This window comes from Stenella coeruleoalba (assembly GCF_951394435.1).
Source record: "Stenella coeruleoalba genome assembly, chromosome: 17".
NCBI lineage: Eukaryota > Metazoa > Chordata > Mammalia > Artiodactyla > Delphinidae > Stenella > Stenella coeruleoalba.
The window spans coordinates 13,931,008-13,953,749 of NC_137163.1; the positions used below are offsets into that span (position 1 = coordinate 13,931,008).

General features: G+C 40.3%; 1 protein-coding gene across 5 annotated transcripts in view; it reads right to left on the reverse strand.

The window, feature by feature from the left end:
• The window catches only part of NSMCE2 (NSE2 (MMS21) homolog, SMC5-SMC6 complex SUMO ligase), a 224,646-nt gene that overhangs the window by 175,683 nt on the left and 26,221 nt on the right, over nt 1-22,742 (reverse strand). The gene's annotated exons all lie outside the window — the stretch shown is intronic.

Genomic DNA, 22,742 nt, shown 5'->3' on the forward strand with positions numbered 1-22,742 from the left:
TGAGAGTCTGCCTGCTAGTGCGGGACACACGGATTCGAGCCCTGGTCTGGGAGGATCCCACATGCCGCGGAGCAACCAGGCCCGTGAGCCACAACTACTGAGCCTGCGCGTCTGGAGCCTGTGCTCTGCAACGAGAGGCCGCGATAGTGAGAGGCCCGCGCAATGCGATGAAGAGCGGCCCCCGCTTGCCACAACTAGAGAAAGCCCTCGCACAGAAACGAAGACCCAACACAGCAAAAATTTAAATAAATTAATAAACTCCTACCCCCCAACAACAACAACAACAAAAAATGCCGTATTTGGAAAAAGCTGTACCAACATAATTTATCAATCAATGGTCTATCTAAATGATTTTGTAAAGGTATTGCATATTTTAAAAAATGCCTTCAATATATGGCTGCTTCATTCAAAATTCGAAGAAGACACCCAGTAGAAAAAGTCTCAAAGGTGGAAATGTAGACTCAGACTCAGGAGTTCCAGGCTGTGCCACCTGCCTGGACAATCTTAAATCAACCACTACACTTTTCTCAGCCTCAGTTCCCTCATCCATTGAAGCAGCCCACTTATATATCTGCACATGAACCTTGTAGTATTGTTAAAAATCAAATAAGGAAGATTTCCACTTCTAGTAATGGTAGGTTGGGTTATGTGGACCAATCCTCCTACTGAAGACAACTAAAATGACTGGAGGGCTTCTCTGGTGGCTCAGTGGTTAAGAATCCGCCTGCCAATGCAGGGGACACGGGTTCGGGACCTAGTCGGGGAAGATCCCACATGCCGCAGAGAAACTAAGCCTGTGCACCACAACTACTGAGCCTGCGCTCTAGAGCTTGTGAGCCACAACTACTGAGCCCATGTGCCACAACTACTGAAGCCCGTGCACCTAGAGCCCGTGCTCTGCAACAAGAGAAGCCACAACAATGAGAAGCCGGTGCACGGCAGTGAGGAGTAGCCCCCCGCTCACCACAACTAGAGAAAGCCCGCACGCAGCAACCAAGACCCAACACAGCCAGAAATAAATGAATAAATAAATTTATAAAAATAAATAAATAAGTAAAATGATTGGATAAAACAGGAAAAAGAGTAATCTCCTTAAAAACAAAAGGGTCACAAGATAGTAAGAAACAACCAGGGCAAAATTAGGGAAAACCAAAAAAGAGAAGCTGAACACAGGAAATCAAAGTTGCATACCCTCCCCCAGTAAACTGGGTCCCCACTCATCAGAATAAAGATGAACCGTAAGTAATCCCACTCTGCTCCTCCAGGCTGCAGGGAGGTTGGCCTTGGCCACTGAGCAGAACAGAGGGAAGAGGGAGAGAGAAAACAAACATGTTTCTGAAAAACTGTATCAACAAGCCACAGCCTGGGTTTGCAGCCTGGGTTCCCCTCACCTGACTGGTGCTGGGAACCTGAGCTCTGATGTTGGTAGGAGGTGGTCTCACAATGAAAGTACCCACACGTACTCCCCTCTGGAAAAGACACTTGTATCTGAGGCCTCAAATAACCCTACAAATAATTGTTAAGGATAATGAGTAGATTACAGGGGACAAAAAATAAAAACAAAACAAAAACCTTACAAGGAAAAACACAAGAAAACAAGCCAAAAAGAGTAAAAATCAGCAGAAACAGATTCCCAAATGTTTCAGATATCAGTCAGAGCATGAAACAACTATACTTACTATATTTAAAAATTAAAAGACCCTCAGGAAACAGGAGACTATAGAAAGCAACTAGTAGATTGGAAAAGCAAGATAATATTCTTCAAAGTGATTTTAAACTTTTTTTTTTAAGCTCTAGACACACAATTTAATAATAGATCGGGAAAAGATAGAGAACACAGGATAATAAAAACGTTAACATTAAAAAAGCTGAAAGAAATGAAAATAAAACTGGAGTCCTTAAATGATATTAGGGGATGCACACACTCAAAGACTCTTCATTCAAATAACTTGGCTCAGACAAATGGCAGTATTTCTTGTCCACTCTGAAGAACAGTACAACTGTTCATCTCTAAGTCATGAAATAATATAAAACCCACTTACATTTGGCTTTTAAAAAATGATTTTCCTGGACTTCTAAATTATGCTTTAGTTTTACAGTAGTCAATTATAAACACACTCCATAAAATATCTTCTGGGTTAACACGCTTCTGGTAGAATATCTCTTGGCTGGTAACACCCAGACTTCACAGAATATACATATCCCTCAATATAAGCTTTTTTTTTTTTTTTTGAGGAGTGGGAAGGGGCAATGTTTATATAAGAAAAATTTGTATTTACATTCCCCAAATTAAATACATTTTTAACAAAGTGGTATATGAGAAAGGTCTCAAGTCATATTCCATAAAAAATTGTTAGACCGTTTGAAAATCTCCAAACATCAATGAAAGAGACATGTTGCTTAGCTGTTGCTGGTACCAACGTGTATCTATTGCCATATATACAACAAATGTTTGTTAAAAATCCTATTAATTGCTTGATGATCAGGAAGAGAATTTTAAACAATTTATATCCTAATAATGATGGGTTGTGACTTATACAGGCATTTTACTGTATATAGTTACATTTAAGTAAATTGGTTAGGGGTTTGGGGTTGGCCTGTAATTTAATTTTTTCCCATTTAAAATAATGAAAAAAAGAAAAAAAAAGAAGAAAGAAAGAAAAATAGGCCCCTGGTTTCACACAAACCTTATCTAGTTAAAGGAAATGATGATGTGTGTGTGTGTGTGTTTTTCCTTTTCTTAGTGGAATCAGTATATATTATGTGTAATAGATTCTGATACTGGGACCATTGAAAAAGTGGGTCAAGCTGGTAACCTGAGCAGAGACTAACAGCATAAACTGCTTTATCAAAAGTGCAATAATTAGTGGCAACTTCAACCTAAACAGAAACTCACTAAAGGATGTATCAGCAGCAAAAGTCTTTCAAGTATGAGAAATAAAAATGTGTCAGGGGCTTAAATCAGTAGGAATTGACATAATGTTGGCAACCCCCCTCTGGAATTAAATGAGTTAATTTTTTAAAGCACTTAGAAATATGCCTTCGACATTAAAGTTTTCAGAGTAAGCAGGATGATGATTCTCATTATCAAGGTCCATAGACATAGCCAGACTTGAACCAGATAACAATTTCAAATACAAGGCCAAGGAGACCTTCCCTGCAAAGGAGAACGTGAGCGATGGCTGCCAGTATTTGATGGCAGGAAGCCTAAGGGAAGTACCTGAGGAGGCCAACTGTGGACATGCAGCCTCAGCTAAGGCTCCAGGGCCCAAGAATGTTGGGACAAGCTAAAGAACCTAAGTGATGAATAGTGCAGCCTGAGGTGACAAAGGGAAAACACCAGAAGAGAGCAGGAAGCTACTCCTGAGAAGAACCGAGAACCACGCCACACCACACCTGGAAGTGATGCTCAGTCAGATAACTTCAGGCTCAAGTCAATGTTTTCATCTGCTGGGGAGAAGGGTTTGGAGAGACTAGAGACGGAAGACAACAGACTCCCACAATGGCATCTGGAAGAGAGGTCATGAGAACATCTGTATCAAGTAGTTGTTAACCCCTGTCTCCCTTATTATTACAATAAAGCCTCTTTCTAAGTATGTTATTTGTGTTCATGTTTCAGAAATACCAGGCAAAGGAAGGCACAGGGAATGTGTCCTGTTCCACTAAAGAACTGAGGTGGGGAAAGAGCATAGTGTTGCATGAAAAAGGCTAAATAGAGCCCTGAAGAACTCAGGAGGAAAAGAGGGATAAACACATCAACAGGGAGCTGGCTGTTGACTAAAAAGTGGCTGGGGCGTTGGGGAGGTGCAGAGAGACTGACCAGCTAGAGGTTCCCTGCTCCTTTATTCCACGGTATATAATCCCACTACCAAAATTCTCCCACTCTCACAGGGAAAGCCCTCCTAAAAATCCACACCAACCAAATCCTACACATCCTTCAAGGGCTGAGCTCAGGCCCTACCTGCTTTTAAACTCTGCCAGCCTAGAAGGATCTCACTTAATTTATCTTAACAACTATACTTGATACTTTGGCACTTTGAAACATAAACAACGTTGTTTTCTTATATGAATTTGTCTCATTTTTCCAAACAGACTTTAATCCATTTGAGGGCAAGAATCATGGATCCAACAAAGAACTATAGGAACTCTTCCTTCAATATTCTTATATGGCCATCATATAATAAATTTGAAAATTAAACTTTCACCAAACTAAAAATTGTCCTGCCTCTGATATTCAATTGAATTAAAATGCAAAGAAGACATGTAATATAAACTTATTTGCCTATTTTCAGTGTGATTTTTCCACAGGAAAAAGGTTGGCACCAGCGCTGAGTGTGGGGGGGAGATTACAAAAATGATGTTAAAATTCACAGAATGACCAATCTCAGAGAGGCAAATATTACTGTAGCACACCTCTGCAAGCCAAAAAGTAACTGCAATGATAAAATATATATACATAATAATAATAGCTGTACCTAACAATTGGTAAGCACTTTATTATGAGCCAAGACTACTTAGCGTACTGTGTTTACATTAAACCTCACAGCAGCATTAAGAGAAAGGTAGTTTTAGCTCCACTTTATATATGAGAAAACCGAAGCACCAAGCAGTTGAAGTCACCTGCTCAAGGACACAACGGTAGTGAGTGGCTGAGCTAGGCCTCCAACTCAGACCTTCTAGCTGCAAAGTATGTACACTAGCCTCCTGTGCTAAAAGGTGCTTAAACTAAAAAGGTGCTTAAAAGGTGAGAAGGACAAGCACCTCCAACTCCTCCATGGATATCCAGGGAACAAACCCTTGGGGTGGGGGGGACTGGGGGGCAAGTCATGGCCCTGAGCTTCATCTCAGCTCCCGGTGGTCTGTTCCAAGTAGGACACTGGCCAGCCACTCAGATGTGATTGGGCCCGGTCCGATCACATTTGGGAAAAGCTTTCCCAGATTCCTTAGTAGAGGAAACCGATAACAAAAAGAAAATCATCTTCCCCTTTTAGAAGATTGCTAAGTTTTAACACTGGTGAAGAGAGTGATCTTTCCCATCAGCAAGGCTAACTGGAGGCGCTATAAAAGTAACCAAGTCACCCACTGAATGCTAGGAGAATAACTAAGTCAGCTCTAGCAGCTGGCAAGTCAACCTGTACCAGGCCAAGAGCACCAGCAACAACAGAGATGGAAGTAGCAGCCATGCAAGGGCAGCAACAGAGAACTGTTTCAGGGGAAGGGAAGAGCCCTGGAAGGCTTCACATGCAGAGGTACTTCTGAGTGGAGCCCAGTGTCAAAACCATTTCTATTACCCGTGTCTTTGACTGTCCTCCCCTGGCCAAGCAGGGTCTGGGAGTCTAGGAATATTCTCCTTTCTTCAATGTGCCATTCAAGGAGCATTAATTTATTATAATCAATCCTTGCTTGTGTTAATCAAATGAACCTAAGTGATACACTTGAACATTCATTTACAAGCCAATAAATATGTGGGGAGGTCTCCTGGGGAGAGCTCGGAGACTCGGTGGGACCGATGTGACACATCTGGCACACCGATTAAGAAACTGCTCCAAGAAGTTAGTTCAATAACTCGCTGAAATATGTCCCCCCAACCCCTGCCCCAGCAAATTAAGTCCAGAGGGCACAGATAATCTTTGATTTGTATTAAACAATTATAACTGCTTCTGTAAGGATGCCAGTAGCATGGCAAACGTGCCTTGCCTGTACCAGTGACCCTGCTCAGCGCTATCCCAAACACCATGCGCTGCTAACAGGACCTGAAGAACTTACAAAGTGTCATTTAGACCAGGAAGGGCCACAGAATTAAACCCATTCTTTAAGGATGGCTTCTGTTTCATTTTGTTTTTTCCTGTTCATTGGCAAGCCCTAGAAAACTAAAGAGTGATAATCGCTGAAAGAGGACCTCTTTTTAGACTGAAGTGCTCTGATATTTATCTAACATAAGTATCTGAATGGATGCAGTTGGCCTGCATATGATCCTCCTAAAGTCAAACAAACCTGTAATTATGCAATCTAGGCAGCCACGCTGATCATTAGACATGCCACCTGTTATTCAATGTCAGAACGCACTAACAGCAATATGAGAACTATTACTATTCTTTCATTTTGAAGTGCTGAATAAGGCATTAAAGGTACATGTTACATAAAGAACATTAAGCAGAAATGGGTGATTTAGTGTTGCAATCAAATTCAACTTAAAATTCATGAGACTTCAATGAGAGGAAGATAATGGCTGAGGCAGGAACACTTACGAAAGCAAAACAATTATATGGAAACTAGCAATCAATGCGGGTTGTCTCAAAAGTGAAAGACGGGCAAAATGAGGGAGAAGAGGGAGGTCTGAGAGAGGAGAGCAAGGGAGGAGACTAGCTATTTTCACAGATGTAGGCAGACTCAGGTGAGACAAATTTCAGGTCCCCTGTGGCTAAACAAGGTATCAATAGGTAGTAAGCCTTTAAAAATATGGTAATTCTTATGTAGCACAGTTCAGACTCATGAGAGTTTATCCAGGGTGAGTTCCAAGATTGTCTAGTGTCTATTCCCCACTTATTTGCTCCACATAATGCCACTTTCTTGGCTACTGGTTAAAAAATGGGGATAAAGAAGATTCTTTATCTTGGCTTCCCCAAGTCCAGATGGGCATGGTCAACAGGCCAGTCAAGCTTTTCTTCCATACCAGCAACCAGTTCAGCAAGAATGGAAGGTAACTGATGCCACTAAGAGATGCAGCTTCTTGACCAACTATTCTAAGTAAGGCCCCTCCCAAGCCACAGCTGTCCTGAGGAGCAGCCTAAGCCATGCACTGGAGAGAAATAAATTCTCTTCCCTGAGGCCTAGCCCTAAGGTTTGGGAAGCACAGCTGAAGCAGGTCCGGGAGCACACAGGACCCAGAGCCAAATAAGTTCCCTCAACGTCCTTCAAGTCCAGCAGAACTGCCTTCAGTGAAACAAACATGAAGATGAAGACACCTGTCCTCCTCCTTCCCCTAGCATGTCCATCCCAGCTTTATCTCTAGGCTCCCTCTCTACACTACTGGATGTCTTTTTCCTTTGCTCTGCTGTTGCCTATGATTTCAGCCACAGGGTCGTTTTCCAGAATTCTCCCTAAGCTCCAGAATAGGACCAGACGCTTCACGCCTTCTTGGTCCATAGCCCTCTTTACCTTTACAACGAGGACACGTGTGCAGGTGTATGTGTTCAGGCGGCACACCCTCAAGACAAATTTCATCTACTTATTCTTTCCAACTTTCTGTCCCTGATTCAACTGCAGTTTTGCCCATGGTCAAGTTGTTTCCTGAGATTTTGTCCTAACCAAACAAAAACCGCAGAAGCAGGTGTTTTTTATTCTACAAAGTCATACACAGGCATGTCTGAACAGGAACAATACCAATTATATATAGTTGAATAAATTCAACTCCATGCATTTTATTAGTAATATACCAAACCTTTCAGACAAAGCAGTCATTTAGTGTTCTTCTGGGGTTGTGACTCCAATTCCACATGAATCACACACTCAGAAGGATCTGATAAATTCTCAGTGCCATAAAGTATATGTGTCCGTTTTGGAAAGGAGGAAGGAAGGAGAGGAGGCCAGGAATCGCCTGATTTATGTTTTAAATTTCCTAGAATAGGTGGCACATAGGGAGATTTTTACTTTCTGAAACAAGGAATAAATATTTCCTAATCTCTTCAAATTAAAACTTGATTCTTCTATATTTTATAAGCAAGAAATTTCTTCTTTTTGGATGAACTCAAATAAATGGCAGTATAAAGCATATTGCCTCTCCCTCCTTCTGTGGAAAAAAAACCCCTTCCACTTTTAAAATATAGCTCCAACTATCTCAAGCAATATATATTACACACACACCTTCCTCTATGAGTGGGTGTGTGTATGTTTTTCCTGGCAGCCTAGTATTAAGCAATCATTATATATTCATCAGAAGTCAAATTTAATGACTTATTCACTGCTTGAGCAATATTTAATAGAAACTTGCTTACTTCTCACTACCCCGTACTTTAGTCCCCATTATTCCTCCACACAGATATTAGTGTGGTAAAATTAAAATTGAATCCACATTATATAACTGCCTCCCACCAGAAATAATAGTGAAAAGTGTAACAGTTTATGACACAAACTAGGAAGCAACTGGCTCTTTTATAAGCTCAGTGAATATGGGGGAAATCTTTGTGAAATATTGACCTTTATAATCATCTTTATCCCCTATACAATTTTCTTATCATAGTCATACAGAAGAGGGAAGTTGTATAATACAGTAACTCAAAAAGCCAGCTCTGGAGTCCATTTACATTCAAATCTAGGTTATGTTACTTGCTAGCTGTGTAGTCTTTGGCACGTAACTTGGAGTCTCAGTTTCCTCTTCTGTATAATGGGTGCAATGACAGTATCTAACTCACAACATGACTAAGTGAGAAAATGTAGCTAAAATGATCAGCACAGGGCCTGGCCCACAGTATGCACTGACAAAATGTTATCTGCCATTATAATTATTACAGAATGGATAACTACTCTGCAAATGTAGTTAGTCTAAATGCTGAAAGCACTTTGCCCATAGAACCAAAAAGAATCAAGTGAAGATCATCTCTTTAACTCTCTCAGCTGTTTCTACTAACTAGAGACCAAAGCATGAAGTTAAACTCACAAGACTGCAACGCTCTATGAGAAGCTTTGTCAACAATCCGCTATCCTACCCACCCACACACTACTGTCCAGAAACTCACTTACCTAGCAAATGCTTACTGAGCACTTACTACAGGCCAGGCAGAGGGGAAAATGCTTAGAAGCAAGAAGGAGTAGCTAAGCCTGCCCACAGAAGGTTTAACAGGTTTAACAAGTGAGGGGGTGAATGTGTCTGGAAAGGTAGTGTGCATTAGTTGTTTACCGGCTTGTGCAGAGGCTAAATAAATGCCCTGGGTCCTCTCCACCTAGGCTGATTTACAGTTTAAATGGTCAAACAAAAACCCTGGGAATGAACAGAGAGGGCATAGATTAAATCTTCACTGCACACTGACTACGCACGATGAACTCACTACTCATCCTTTGTCGCAACAGCGTGAAGTCGGTATTAGTAAACATCATTTCAAGATAAGGAAACCGATGCTCACTAGGGCTAAATCATTTGTCCCAAGTCACACAGTTAGTGAGTGGTAGACTTAGGAATTGCCCTCAGGTCTGGCCTGAAGCATGGAAGGCATGTGCAGTAGTGTCTGAACTACCACATAGAAATAAGTAAAACGCACTTCATGCAACAGTCATGGAATAATGAATAATCGGTTCTCTGGCTAAAGAAATTCTCCTAAACATTACCTTCTTTTAAGAGTGAGAGAAAGTGAAGGAGAGACTGACTGACTGACTTAAACAATTCTACCCCAAAGCAATGGAGACCATCTTTCATTATATAGATAGATATTTCCTTAGAATGTGTATAAACCACCATAGTAAAGGTATAACTCAAAATATTGCTTGAAGTAAATTCTATGAAGAATTAAACTTATAGGGCTTCCCTGGTGGCACAGTGGTTGAGAATCTGCCTGCCAATGCAGGAGACACAGGTTCGAGCCCTGGTCTGGGAAGATCCCACATGCTGCGGAGCAGCTGGGCCCATGAGCCACAACTACTGAGCCTGCGCGTCTGGAGCCTGTGCTCCGCAACAAGAGAGGCCGCGATAGCGAGAGGCCTGCGCACCGCGATGAAGAGTGGCCCTCGCTTGCCACAACTAGAGAAAGCCCTCGCACAGAAACGAAGACCCAACACAGCCATAAATAAATAAATAAAATTAAAAAAAAAAAAAAGAATTAAACTTAGAACTCAATCTCTGGATACAATCTAGTCTCTATCAGTCACCAACAGCACTACGAATCTCAGGCTATGGGCATCAATCATTGTAAAACATATCCACAGACCTCTTTTGGCTAGCTATTACAAGCCCCTCGAATCTTCAAGGTCAAGTCTGTCTTTTACATGATTTAAATCCTTTTCTATACCCTTCCTGTCCATTTGTTCCTATCTAATCCCTGGCAGACTGGAAAGAAACAGTGAATTCAAGGCAGCAAGCAGTATTTACAGCAGCATTCCAGCCAACATATTTAATTTCAATGACAGCCATTTCTCTCTGGTTTTCAAATCCTTGACTATGCCCATGTTTTAGTTACAGTGGGAGGGCTGAAGGCCCAGGAGGCTTAAGAAACAAAGCCTGGCTTTGACTTCTGGTTCAACATCAAAGCTCTGGCATGAATTTATGGCAGCAAAGACCAAAGGAAGTAAGGCTTAAACCTCATGTGAACATTGAAAACATTTAATGAGAATGTAGGTAAAGCACCCAACAGGATGTCTTAAACATAGTGGACCCTAAATAAAAGAATGCTATTTTACTGTTAACTATGTGTACTTTGCAATATTCCCCAATACAAACCTATTTCACTTAAGCTAGTATCTATTAAAAAAAATAAAAAACACAGTGAGGCAAGAAAAAGACAAACTGCCCAATGAAAAACTTAGCAAAGAGATATAAGCGTAAATTCTCTGAAAAGCTTATTCAAATGGTCTAGTTTCTATTGAATTATGGAGTCATCGAGTCACTTCACTTTTGCAAAGTAATAGGGCATATAGTTAAGAAAGTAATTAAGCACATGGTTGAAAAATTCAAACAGAACAATAATGTGGTGTCTCCAATCCCCAAATTCTCTCTCCAGAGACAATCATTGTTATGAGGTACCTGGGAATGCAATCCCATGGAAATATTCTACGTATAAGGCATTCTCTCTTAAAAGGTCTACAGAAATTAAGATACTTACAGAAACAGAGAAATAAGAAATTTAAAATGGCCATCCTTGGAGAAAGACAAATCTCACAATGCCTGACACTGAAAATCATATCAGTATTCTCTCTGTGCCCTAGTCGCCAGTAAATGTGCCTGAATAGAAAGAACCATGAGTGGCTGCTTCAGTTTAGTCAAAGTATGCTTTGATATTTAGTCAAAATATCCATTCTAAAATAACATAAAGGCAAAGAAGAACAGCTGTGAAAAGAACACAGACATTAAATACAAGAAAAGAGTAGTGCTAAACAAAGAATACAATGAGTGTTAATGGGGGAACTTCCATTCACTCATTGAACAAATACCTACGAAACACAGACCATGTGCCTGGCGCTGTGTTGGGTGCCCTGGAGAGAGCAGTGAACAAGATAAACACTGTACCTTCCCTCAAGGAACTCTTACAAATTTCCACTCTACACAAAAATTTCTAAAAAGCCCTGATATAACTATGTGGCCTTTGTTTGGCTCTTGGTATTATGGGAAAGCTTATTCCTCTGCTGAGCGGTTCTAATTATTAGAGTTGGTCCAAAGAGAGAGCTGATTCAGGGCCTCCCTAGAATAATTCTAGGCAATGACAACAATAAATCTGAATTGCTCTTTCACACACATTCACTCATTTATACCTCATAACCTCCGTGTAGAGTTATTTTACTTTCTGCTTTCTACGGTTGAGGAAATTGAGGCTCAGAGAAGTTAAGTGATGCCACTGAAGTCATGCCTCAATGTCAGTAGAACTTGAACCCCAGTCCTCAACTCCAGAGCTACAGAAGAGCCACCTGCTGGGCCACAGAGTCAACTTTTCCAGCTCACAGTCCTTCGAAGATATGAAGGACTATTGAAGGTGGCTATTAAATATCTCCTACTCTTCGAGTCTTTGCTTCATCAGAATAAATAATGATCATCAAGTTCCTTCAAGTTCCTGCCTTCATTTAAACACGCTTCATGTACCAGTGTCTCTTTTTAAAGATGGACTCCGGAATAAAAAAAACGATAATTACAGCCACAGGCTAACCAATTAAGACTATGATAATACTATTATTATATGTGTACCACTGTGATCCTGGGTTGACCTTGTCAATTAAAAACAAAACAAAAAACTCAACAGGAACTGCTATTAAGCCAGACCTCTCCCTTCCTATATTAGTACCACTGAATTTTTCAATTAAAGATTCAAAACTTAAGATTGTCAAATTTCATGTTTCTGAAAGCTGTTACTCCATTTTATTCAGGAGGTGGAGGTCTTTCTGAATTTCAAAATGTCATCTAAATATCAGGTAGCCTCCCCTATTTTCTGTGATCCATAAATTTGACAACCTTACCTTAGTTTTTTTCCCAAGAAGTTAAATAAAATAATAGCTAACATTTACTGAGCATTTACTATGTGTCAGACATTATGCTAAGCAATTTACATGCATCATTTCATTCAATCCTTGCAATAACTGTGGATAAGACACTGTCATTCCTTTGATGGAAGGAAAAAAATGGGCTCAGAGAGGTTAAGTACCTTGAAGCAACATCATACAAGTAACAAGCTGCAGAGGGAAGATGCAAATCAGGGTCGATTAAATAACAGAGTCCATTCCTCTAACTGCAGTTATCATCAGTAATCATCATCCTTTTGGCATAACCCATTTCCATGTCATAAGACTTTGCCGAATGCCTTCCTAAGATCTGTGCAGAAAGCATCCCTACTGTATCAGGGCAGTCGCTCTGGTCAAAAACAAACAAACAAACAAAACCAAACAACAACAACAAAACAGGGGATGGGGGAGTGGAGAGAAACTAGGATGATCAAGAACAAAAACATCAAGTAAGTTCATAAAATGAGATGGCTACTCAAAATAAGGTTAATGAATAGCAACTACCTTAGACCAGCATATCACTGTACTCATTTCAAATAAATTTAAACCAAGAAAAAAATTACAAATGGGGTCAGCCTACTTTTAAATAGAAAGTTAATTAAGGAACACTTTAATTAAACAGAAATTAAGTCCTCAAAAACTATAAATTTAAGTTCAAGGAGATATGATAAGAAGTTTATTAGATCATAAGACCTATAGTGACAGGGACTGTAATCTCTGTCATTTACCTAACTCTCAAGTGTTGGTCTAAATGAGAAGTATTTCGTCTGAGAAACGTTTCTTTAAGAGTGGAAGGGCCACAATCACAAGAGGGAACAACTGTATTCCACATTCCTATCTGTTGGAGGATAATTGCTATGTTAATTATTTTTGGGAGGTAACATATATTTGATTTCATGAAAACAATGGCAAATCAATCTTAAATCACTGACAGCTCCAGAAAATAAGTCTATCATAATTTACTACAAGCATTATAGTAACTGTCCCATCTAATCAGCATTTTTCCTTATGTTTGTACCTCTGCGTAGTACAAGATCCTGAAAAGATGTCTCAGAGATTTTATAAGGTCATTCTTATTTTTCTCATTACTTATCTCATCATTTCTAAGATGTTTTATTTTCACTTTGCCTGACTTAAATCAGTAGTGACTCCAAATACTGTTTCTGTCTTGCCTTCTTTAAAAGCCTACAGATGTAGAAAACAAATGTATGGACACCAAGGGGGGAAAGTCACAGAAGTGGTGGTGGCGGGATGAACTGGGAGATTGGGATTGACATGTATACACTCACGTGTATAAAATGGATAACTAATAAGAACCTGCTTAAAAAAAAAAAAAAAGAACCTGTTGTATAAAAAAATAAATAAAATTCAAGAGTTCAAAAAAAGGCCTCTTTATCAAAGAAATAATAATCTATAAACACCTAAACTGACTAGAAATGTCTCAGAGAACTCTTTGCTGGATGAAGTAAACTACTTCTGTAATGGGAATTATCTCCCACTACTGTATCGGTTTCTGGATGACAATTACAATGAACTGCAAAGTAAGAAATAAAGAACTATTAATATTAAATGAGTAACTAAGTGGCTCTGGAACGCTGCAGTAGTATTTATAAAATGGGAGGGTCCAATCAATCACATCCCACATACAGGCACTCAGTCTCTGCATCCAAACTCAAATAAACCACATACAAGACCTAATCCCTGAAGTCATCTTGACTCCTCTCTTTAGCACATAATACATTTAACTGGTTCCCTAGTTCGATCAATTCTGCCTGCTCAAGTCAACTATTATCTCCTTTCCAACTACAGCTGCCTTAATTTCAATCTTTATTGTTTCTTTCTCATATTATTGGTTTGCTTCCTTAATGATTTCCTTTTCCAATATCTTTTCCCCTCTAATCCTTTTCCCATATTGTTAACAAATTCTCAAGTACAAGTGACGTTACTCTTGTTTATCAAAAGTCTACCATAGTACTTCCACTTCTGGCCAAGATAGAATAACGGGAACCAAATTTATTCTCCTGCCTGAAACACCCAAAAAATTCAAAATAAAAACAAATGAGGGGCTTCCCTGGTGGCGCAGTGGTTGAGAGTCCGCCTGACGATGCAGGGGACACGGGTTCATGCCCCGGTCCGGGAAGATCCCACATGCCACGGAGCACCTGGGGCCATGAGCCATGGCCGCTGAGCCTGCGCGTCCAGAGCCTGTGCTCCGCAATGGGAGAGGCCGCAACAGTGAGAGGCCCGTGTACCACAAACAAACAAACAAACAAAACAGCAAAAAAAAGAAAAGTGGTTTGCAAGACAACAGACTTATGCAAGGAAGAAGGAAGGAGAGTGATTGGAACCATATGAGATGAGACCTATAGTTGGCCCATCTTACTATCTTGAGGGAGTTTCCAGGCTGCAGGGCACACAATATCAAAATCTCTGCAGACCTTTTGTAGAAATTGACAAACTAATTCTAAAATCTATATGGAAATGCAAAGGACCTAGAATAGCCAAAAGAACCTTGAAAACAACAAAGTTGGAGGACTAACACTATCCAATTTCCAGACTTGTTATAAAGCTTTAGTAATCCAGGTAGCATGGTATTGGGATAAAGACTGACCAACAGAATAAAACAGAGTCCAGAAGTACAAACATAGAACATATATGGACAACCAATCTGACAAAGAAGCAAATGCAATTTAGTGGAGAAAGGATAGTCTTTTCAACAAATGATGCAGGGACAACTGGCTATCATATGCAAAAAGAAAAAAACCAGGAAAAGAAACTTTGATCTATACCCCCTACCTTACACCACATACAAAAATTTAGTCAGAATGGATCACAGACTTAAATGTAAAACTATAAACCTTCTAGAAAAATTATAAAGAAAATCTTTGGGAACTTGGGTTAGGCAAAGATTTCTTAGATACAAAACCAAAAGCACAATCCATACGACAGCAAATTGATAAACTGGATGCCATCAAAACGTAAAACTTCTGCTCTTCAAAATAATCTGTTAAGAGCTCAGACTGTGAGAAGGTATCACAAATCATATATCTGATAAAGAACTGTATTCAGAATACAAAAAGAACTCTCAAAACTCAAAAAAAATAATAAAATAAAAAACAGCTCCAAACAACTGGAAACAAGATTTGAATAGACACTTCACCAGAGATGAACGCCAAATAAACACACGAAAAGGTACTTAACAGTATCAGTCACCCGGGAAATGCAAATTAAAACACTGTAAGATACCACTGCGTATCTAACAGAATGGCTAAAGAGTACCCAGACCAAGTGTTGGTGAGCATATGGAATGACTAAAGTATTCCCTTAATATACTCCACACACAGATTCCTAATTTTCAGACAACTGTATTACCAAAAAAGTACACTTAACCATATAATTTAAACCACATTTAATATAATTTAATTTTATCATAGTGACTCAGAAGGGACCTCATAACATTATGTCTCTCAGTGTCATCGTTATGGTTTTACTAGTAAAATATAGAAACATGAATCAACAGAAATCTTTTACGTAACAGGTATCGAAGAGACCAGCTTTTAGTCTGTAATTACCTCACTGGAGTATGATTGCTTTTTATTGTAAATCATTTTCTTGACTTCAGTGTTCTCAAAGAGTGGTTGCCTGACATCAGCATCAGCATCTCCCCGGAACTTGTCAGAAATGCAAACTCTCAGGTCTGACACCAGACAACTGAATTGGAAACTCTGAGGAGGGGACCAGCAATCTGTATTTTAACAAGCCCTCCAGGTGATGCTGAAGCCTGGTAAAATTTGAGATGCATTGTTCTAACGTTTTTTTGTTTTGTTTTGTTTTTTGCGGTACGCGGGCCTCTCACTGCCGCAGCGTCTCCCGTTGCGGAGCACAGGCTCCAGACGCACAGGCCCAGTGGCCATGGCCCACGGGCCCAGCCGCTCCGTGGCATGTGGGATCCTCCTGGACTGGGGCACGAACCTGTGTCCCTTGCATTGGCAGGCGGACTCTCAACCACTGCGCCACCAGGGAAGCCTTGTTTTAAAGTTAAAATGATAAATTGCTTTTCTCTGAGATTCTTTCTGAATTCAAAGAATTTTTAAGACAAAAAAGGAAACGTTACTTCAAATCCATGTTTTCAACAAATCTATAACTCAGCCAGCTGTTTTCCTATTTTTATACTCCTGAATTATTTTTGGCCCTTTATTAAGCTAGAAGACTAGAACTGAATGTAAGATCCCATAAATAATGCATTCTACAAAAGCCTTTGTTTTAAAACAAACTTTTCGGGCTTCCCTGGTGACGCAGTGGTTGAGGGTCCGCCTGCCGATGCAGGGGACGTGGGTTCGTGCCCCAGTCCGGGGGGATCCCGCGTGCCGCGTAGCGGCTTGGCCCGTGAGCCATGGCCGCTGCGCCTGCGCGTCCGGAGCCTGTGCTCCGCGGCGGGAGAGGCCACGGCGGTGAGGGGCCCGCGTACCGCAAAAAACTTTTCTACTTAAATATCGCAGTCATTTATTCACATCTATTTTTGCAACTGCATCCAACATTCCTTGCAAATTTACAAGATTTGCTTCTAATTTCAGCCACGAATTGTCACCCCCAGTGAACACCTGTGCAACTTTTAATTAGGTTCATCTAAATGGAATGTACTTGAAAAATAATCCTAGTTATAAAATTTTTAATTGTTTCATAAAGATACTCAAGAAACAGAATGAAAGTGGATATGGTCTTGAACTGAATCAGGACAACTGGGGCTGTCGATAATTTGCTCAGAGACTTTGAGTTAATAATTTCATCTTTCTGGGTCTCAGTTCCCTCACTATAAGAGAGAGTTGATGACCTTAAGGTCCATTTCAGGTCTAAGAATCTATACATCTGTGATCTTACTCTTATCCTCTGTGTACTGTACTTTTACATTCATGTGACACTGTCAAATTATTTTAAGTATTTTTAAACAGTTTTAAAATTGTTTTAGGATACATGCCTCTTCTCAGGATTCAGGAATATAACTCTAACACTGAATATAAACAGTAAAATATGAACACATGCAAACTTTTAGTTGTTGAAGCACCAAAATGGTAGTGTGACTTTAACAGTCTCTTATTCTTTCTTAGATGGGTTAATTTATCTCTGAAACTATGGGGATGGCTGGCATGAACTCCTAAAAGCAGAGATTTCAAACATCATTAACAACATGGACTCTGGAGGCAGAATGCCTGGGTATGAATTCTGAATCTACCACTTAAGAATTATTTGTCATCTTGAGGAGGTTATTCAAACTTCCTAAACCTTAATTTTATCAATCTTCTGTTAAGAGGATAATAATAGTATCTTCTCCATACAACTTAAATGAGCTAATCTTCTGAAAGCACTTAGCACAGAATGAACACTCAATAAGCATTAGGTATTTGTATTAACATTACTTGCGAAGTTGGCTCTCTGATCAGAAGGCATGAGAACTCATGTGCAATTCACTTTGTAAACACAAGTATACAGCTACTTTGTGCAAGGCATCTCACCCTCACTACAGGAGGAGAGGTTCTCAAACTTCAGGATGTATCAGAATTGCTTGGGATACTTTTTTAAAATACAGATTCCCGTGCTCTGCTTTCAGAAGCTCCAATTCTGCAATTTTAAATAAGCATCCCAGTTGTTTCTAAGACAGGCTGCTGAGGACTACAGTTTGAGAAACATTTCTGTACGGGTTTCAAAGAGAAAGAATGTCTCCCTTCAAGTACTTAAATCTCCAAGCATTCTTTCCATTTCAGAACTCACAGCAGCTACCACAGTGCTGCTCCTGTTGGCTGTGTACCACATACACCTGATATGGTCCTTTCATGTAGATTCCATTTGCCATCACTTTAAGTTCCAATATCTGTGTCCTGATTCAATGACATAACATAACTCTTTACCTTGTATTTGAGATCTGCCTAATCCTCTAAACCCCACCACCTCCAAACCTGTGACTATTGATGGCTCCTGATATACAGGCTATTCCTGACCTCTGAACACGGTAGACTCATTAACCCTGGATGCTGACCTACAAACGTGACTACGGTCTCATTCATAGCCCTGGTCTCAGAATAACACTTCCAACACTACTGTCAGCAAACATGTCTTCAGTATAGCACACATTTTCAGACAGAGACTGCAGTGTCAAAACCTATATGAATTTAACTCACAAAACCTTAATGCATACAAAAACAACAAGAAAGCAACAATCAGGGATCAGAAGCATCCTGGGATGGAATGTAGACTATGACAAAGGAATTTAACTGTATTACAAATGTTTGACATAATAAGCTCACTGAAGGAAGTGGGGGGAAAAAGGAGCTGACCCACGTAACCTTGAACGGTGTTTTGACTGAAAACTGTTAACACTAAAGACAAGAAGAACTGTACATAAGCATTGTATGCTAGCTGATGAAGCTGTCCATCATGGAGGTATGGGTTAATAATTCTGAAACTGCTTTACATGTATATTGGGGTAAACAAATAAGTAAATGGATGGTGGGTAGTGGGAACCAGATCTCTTAACATTGAAGAAGGAAGTTACAGATAAACAAGGGAAGAATACTACTACAATTTAAGCACGTGGTACCAGGTTAGAGTTGAAGACGTCAGTATGAACACATGGTTACCTTAATATAAATGCAGATGGATAGATACAGAAATAATGACAGTTATGTGTGTACACATGTGTTAGTATCCATACATATACTTCCTAACTCTGCTGCTGAAAGGACCTAGAAGCAGTGACATTCTGGTAGCAACAAGCACACCCAGAGCCCAGATCTTAGTTTCTAAATACCATTTTCCGATATAAGGAACCAGAACTCCTTGGAGAAACAGCTGATTTGGGGGCTGGGACAGGGAAAATACAATTCTCTATAAAAGAATTCCAAATAATTTATGTTGCTATTTGTCCCTCTAGGAGGTGGAGCTTAACTCTCCCCGCTTGAGTGTGGGTAGAGTTAGACTTGCTTCCAAAAAACAGTATGTAGAAGGAGAAAAAAAAAAAGTAACTTTGCAGTAAAGAAACCCGATAAACACTACTGGGGCCAGGTGATGAAGGTCAGTATCACCAGTAAATCATGTTGATGACATGTATCCCCTGGTATCATGTGATGAGAAGGGCACTAGACTTCTGTGGTCTTCTTGCCAAAAACACATAACCCAGATCTAATCATAACAAACCCAAATTGAGGGACATTCTACAGAAAATCTAACCAGGATTCCTCAAAATTGTCAAGGTTATAAAAACCAAGAAAAAATGAAAAAAAGAAACAGATGAAGAAGTGACTAAGGAGATGGTGACTAAATGCAAATGGTGACTAAATGCAATATGATAGCCAGGACTGGATCCTGGACAATGTCTTGAAAAAAGACTTAGTGAAATCCACAAAGTCTGGAATTTCCTATTTGGTTTAGTCAATAGTAATGTACCAATGTTGTTTCTTAGTTCTGACAAACATACCATGGAAATGTAAGATCTTAACAACTGGGAGACCTGGGTGAGTGTATATGGGAACTCTCTGCGCTATCTGCAACTTTTCGTAAACCTAAAATTATTCCAAAATAAAAAGTTTATTTAGAGACAGCGAGCATGTACACACAAAATGAGGTGAAAGAGAGACTGCCCAAAGAGGTGAAGCTACACTTAGAAAAGTCTACATGATTAAAAAAATAATTCTTAACTGTTGTTATTTGGTATAAAGAATTTACTTGCATATAATTAAGGCATTAGCTAGATAACATTATTACTGCAACTTTCTCTCTTGGTATTCAGAATCCCAGCGAAACACATACACACACACACAGGCGGAATCTTTTCTCAACACCATCTTCAAAATAAAAAGATTAAACAGACTCAGGTTGCAGTGTGGCAAGCAAACTGAAGCAGGAATCAAGAAGCAAATCTGTCAACTAGTTCAACTATCTTAGACATGTTCTTTCATCTCTCTGGGCCTCAGTTTCCTGATCTGTAATAGAAGTAGGTTAAAAAAGATGTTTAAGGATCCTTTCCAGGCAAAGATACAACAACCTCCTTGAAACCAAATTCTGCTAGATTTGCTCCTAACCCTCCAGTAGCTCCTCCTCAATCTCATCTGTTCGCACCAACCCCCCCAGAATGCTGGCCCAGGCCCTCTTTTCAGTTAACATATGCTCAGAAACAAATATATATTTCATAGCTTCAAATCCCACATGTAGGCTATTTCCAAATCCTACCTTTACTTTGAACTCAAAGACCAACTGCTTATTGGTCATCTCTACTCGGGAGACATGTCTAAAACTGACTTCATTTTCCCCCCAAAATTTGTCTTCCAGTTCCCATTTGTCAGAGGCAGAATAACAGCCCCCCAAAGATGTCCATTTCCTAATCCCCAGAACCTGTCAGTATGTATGTTACGTGCAAAGAGAGAATTAAGGTTACTAATCAACTGACCTTGAGATGGGGAGATACATTATCTTGGGTTACTCTGGGTGCACCTAATATAATCACAGGGGTCTCTATTAGTGAAAGAGAAAAGCAGGAGAGTCAATGTCACAGTGATGTGGGATGAGAAAGACCTGACTGGCCATTGCTGACCTGGAAGATGGAAGGAGTATGAGCAGCCTCTAGAAACTGAGAGAGACGAGAAAATGACTCTGCCCTACAGCCTCCGCAAAGGAACACAGCCCTTCTGACAGCTGGATTTTAGCCCAGGGAGACCCATTGCAGACTTCTAACCTCCAGCTCTGTAAGATAATACATTTGTGTTGTTTTAAGCCACTAAGTTTGTGGTAAGTTGTTCCCACAGCAATAGCAAAATAATGGCCACCAGGCTAGAAAACTGGGCCTTTCTTTTCTTTTCTTTTTTTTTTGCGGTACACGGGCCTCTCACTGTTGTGGCCTCTCCCGTTGCGGAGCAACAGGCTCCGGACACGCAGGCTCAGCGGCCATGGCTCACGGGCCCAGCCGCTCCGCGGCATGTGGGATCTTCCCGGACCGGGGCACGAACCCATGTCCCCTGCATTGGCAGGCGGACTCTCAACTGCTGCGTCACCAGGGAAGCCCAAACCGGGCCTTTCTTAACGGGGGTGCTTCAGTCAGAAATTTGAGTATCATTGTTGACTCCTTCCTTTCCCTTAATCTCCATATTCAGTAGATCACTGAATTTCATCAATCATCCCTCCTTTGTCTCTTATGAATCTGCCCAGACCCCATGCCACCTTCCTAGTCCAAGTCACTACTATCTAATGCCTGGGACCCCAACAGCCTCCTGACTGGTTGGTCTACCTCTAGGCTCATTCCTAGGAAGCCATTTCCCACATTATAGCCAGAGAATTAATGCAAAATACAAATTATCTTATTCCGATTTTAAAAACTTTTTAACAGCTTCTCACTGCCCGAAAGATAGAAGTCCAAACTCTAATTTGACTTATGAGAGCCTTCTACCCCTGTTCTGGCCCTCTCCTATTCTCTCCAGCCTCTGCTCAGTACACAAATGCCAGGTCTATTTTAGTCACTGCTATATTGGCAACACCTAGCACAGGAAGTATTAATCCTTTCGGCCCTCACATGAACGCTACCCCCTAACTGATATGTAGAGTTTATTTTCTCTATCCATAAATTGAGGCTGGTCCTGTGACTGTTTTGACTTATTAGACACAGTAGAAGTGATGTTCTGGAACTTCTGAGCCCACATCTTAACAGGTCTGGCAGCTTCTGCTTCCTTCCCCTGGGAACAGCTACTGTGCTGGAAGAAACCCAAACCATGTGGAGAGGCTACGTGAAGGAGAACCCTAAGGCTCTGGTCAATAACTCCAGTTGAGCATCCAGCTAACAGTCAGAACCAACTGCCAGCCATGTAAGGGAGCCACCTTGCAAATTCTAACCCAGTCGAGCCCCCAAATGGCTGTCATCTTAACTGACCTCACATGGAGCAGAAGAACCTCCCAGCCCAGTTCAGTCAACCCACTGAATCATGAGACAGTAACAAAAGAAAGTTTACAGTTTTAACACATTAAGTTTCAAGGTAGCTTGTTTTACAGCAATAAGGGCATATGCCAATGTGGGTTTAAACTCTACTCCTGGTACCAATTTCATCTCTTGCTCCTTAACAAACTACCCCAGTAAGCTCCATCTCTTGATATGAGGAATAGCATGCAATCACAAGCATGGGAAGACTTGCTGGGGGCCATCATTGGAGAGTAGTTATACAGCACATGAGAAATACTCAATACCTCTAATAAATGTATGAGTGCCTGTCCTATCTCTTAAAACCTCATTTCTTTTCCAGATCCAGAGTTAAAATGTACTCTTAATGAAAAAGAGAAGTTAAATCAGTCACCTGTTAAACTCTAACTGATAATTCAAATCTGGGCAAATGTATTTTTTGAAGGTTCTTTTGAGAAATCTACTCCCGTGGTGCTCAATTGCGACCAATTAAAAGCATTAAATATAGAACAAAAGTATATTAAAATCCCTATTCACACGGCAGTCATCTGTTCCACTTGTGCTATAACTGTACTAAAATGTGAGGGACAGATTATGTGAAGGATTTTGATTATGGTTT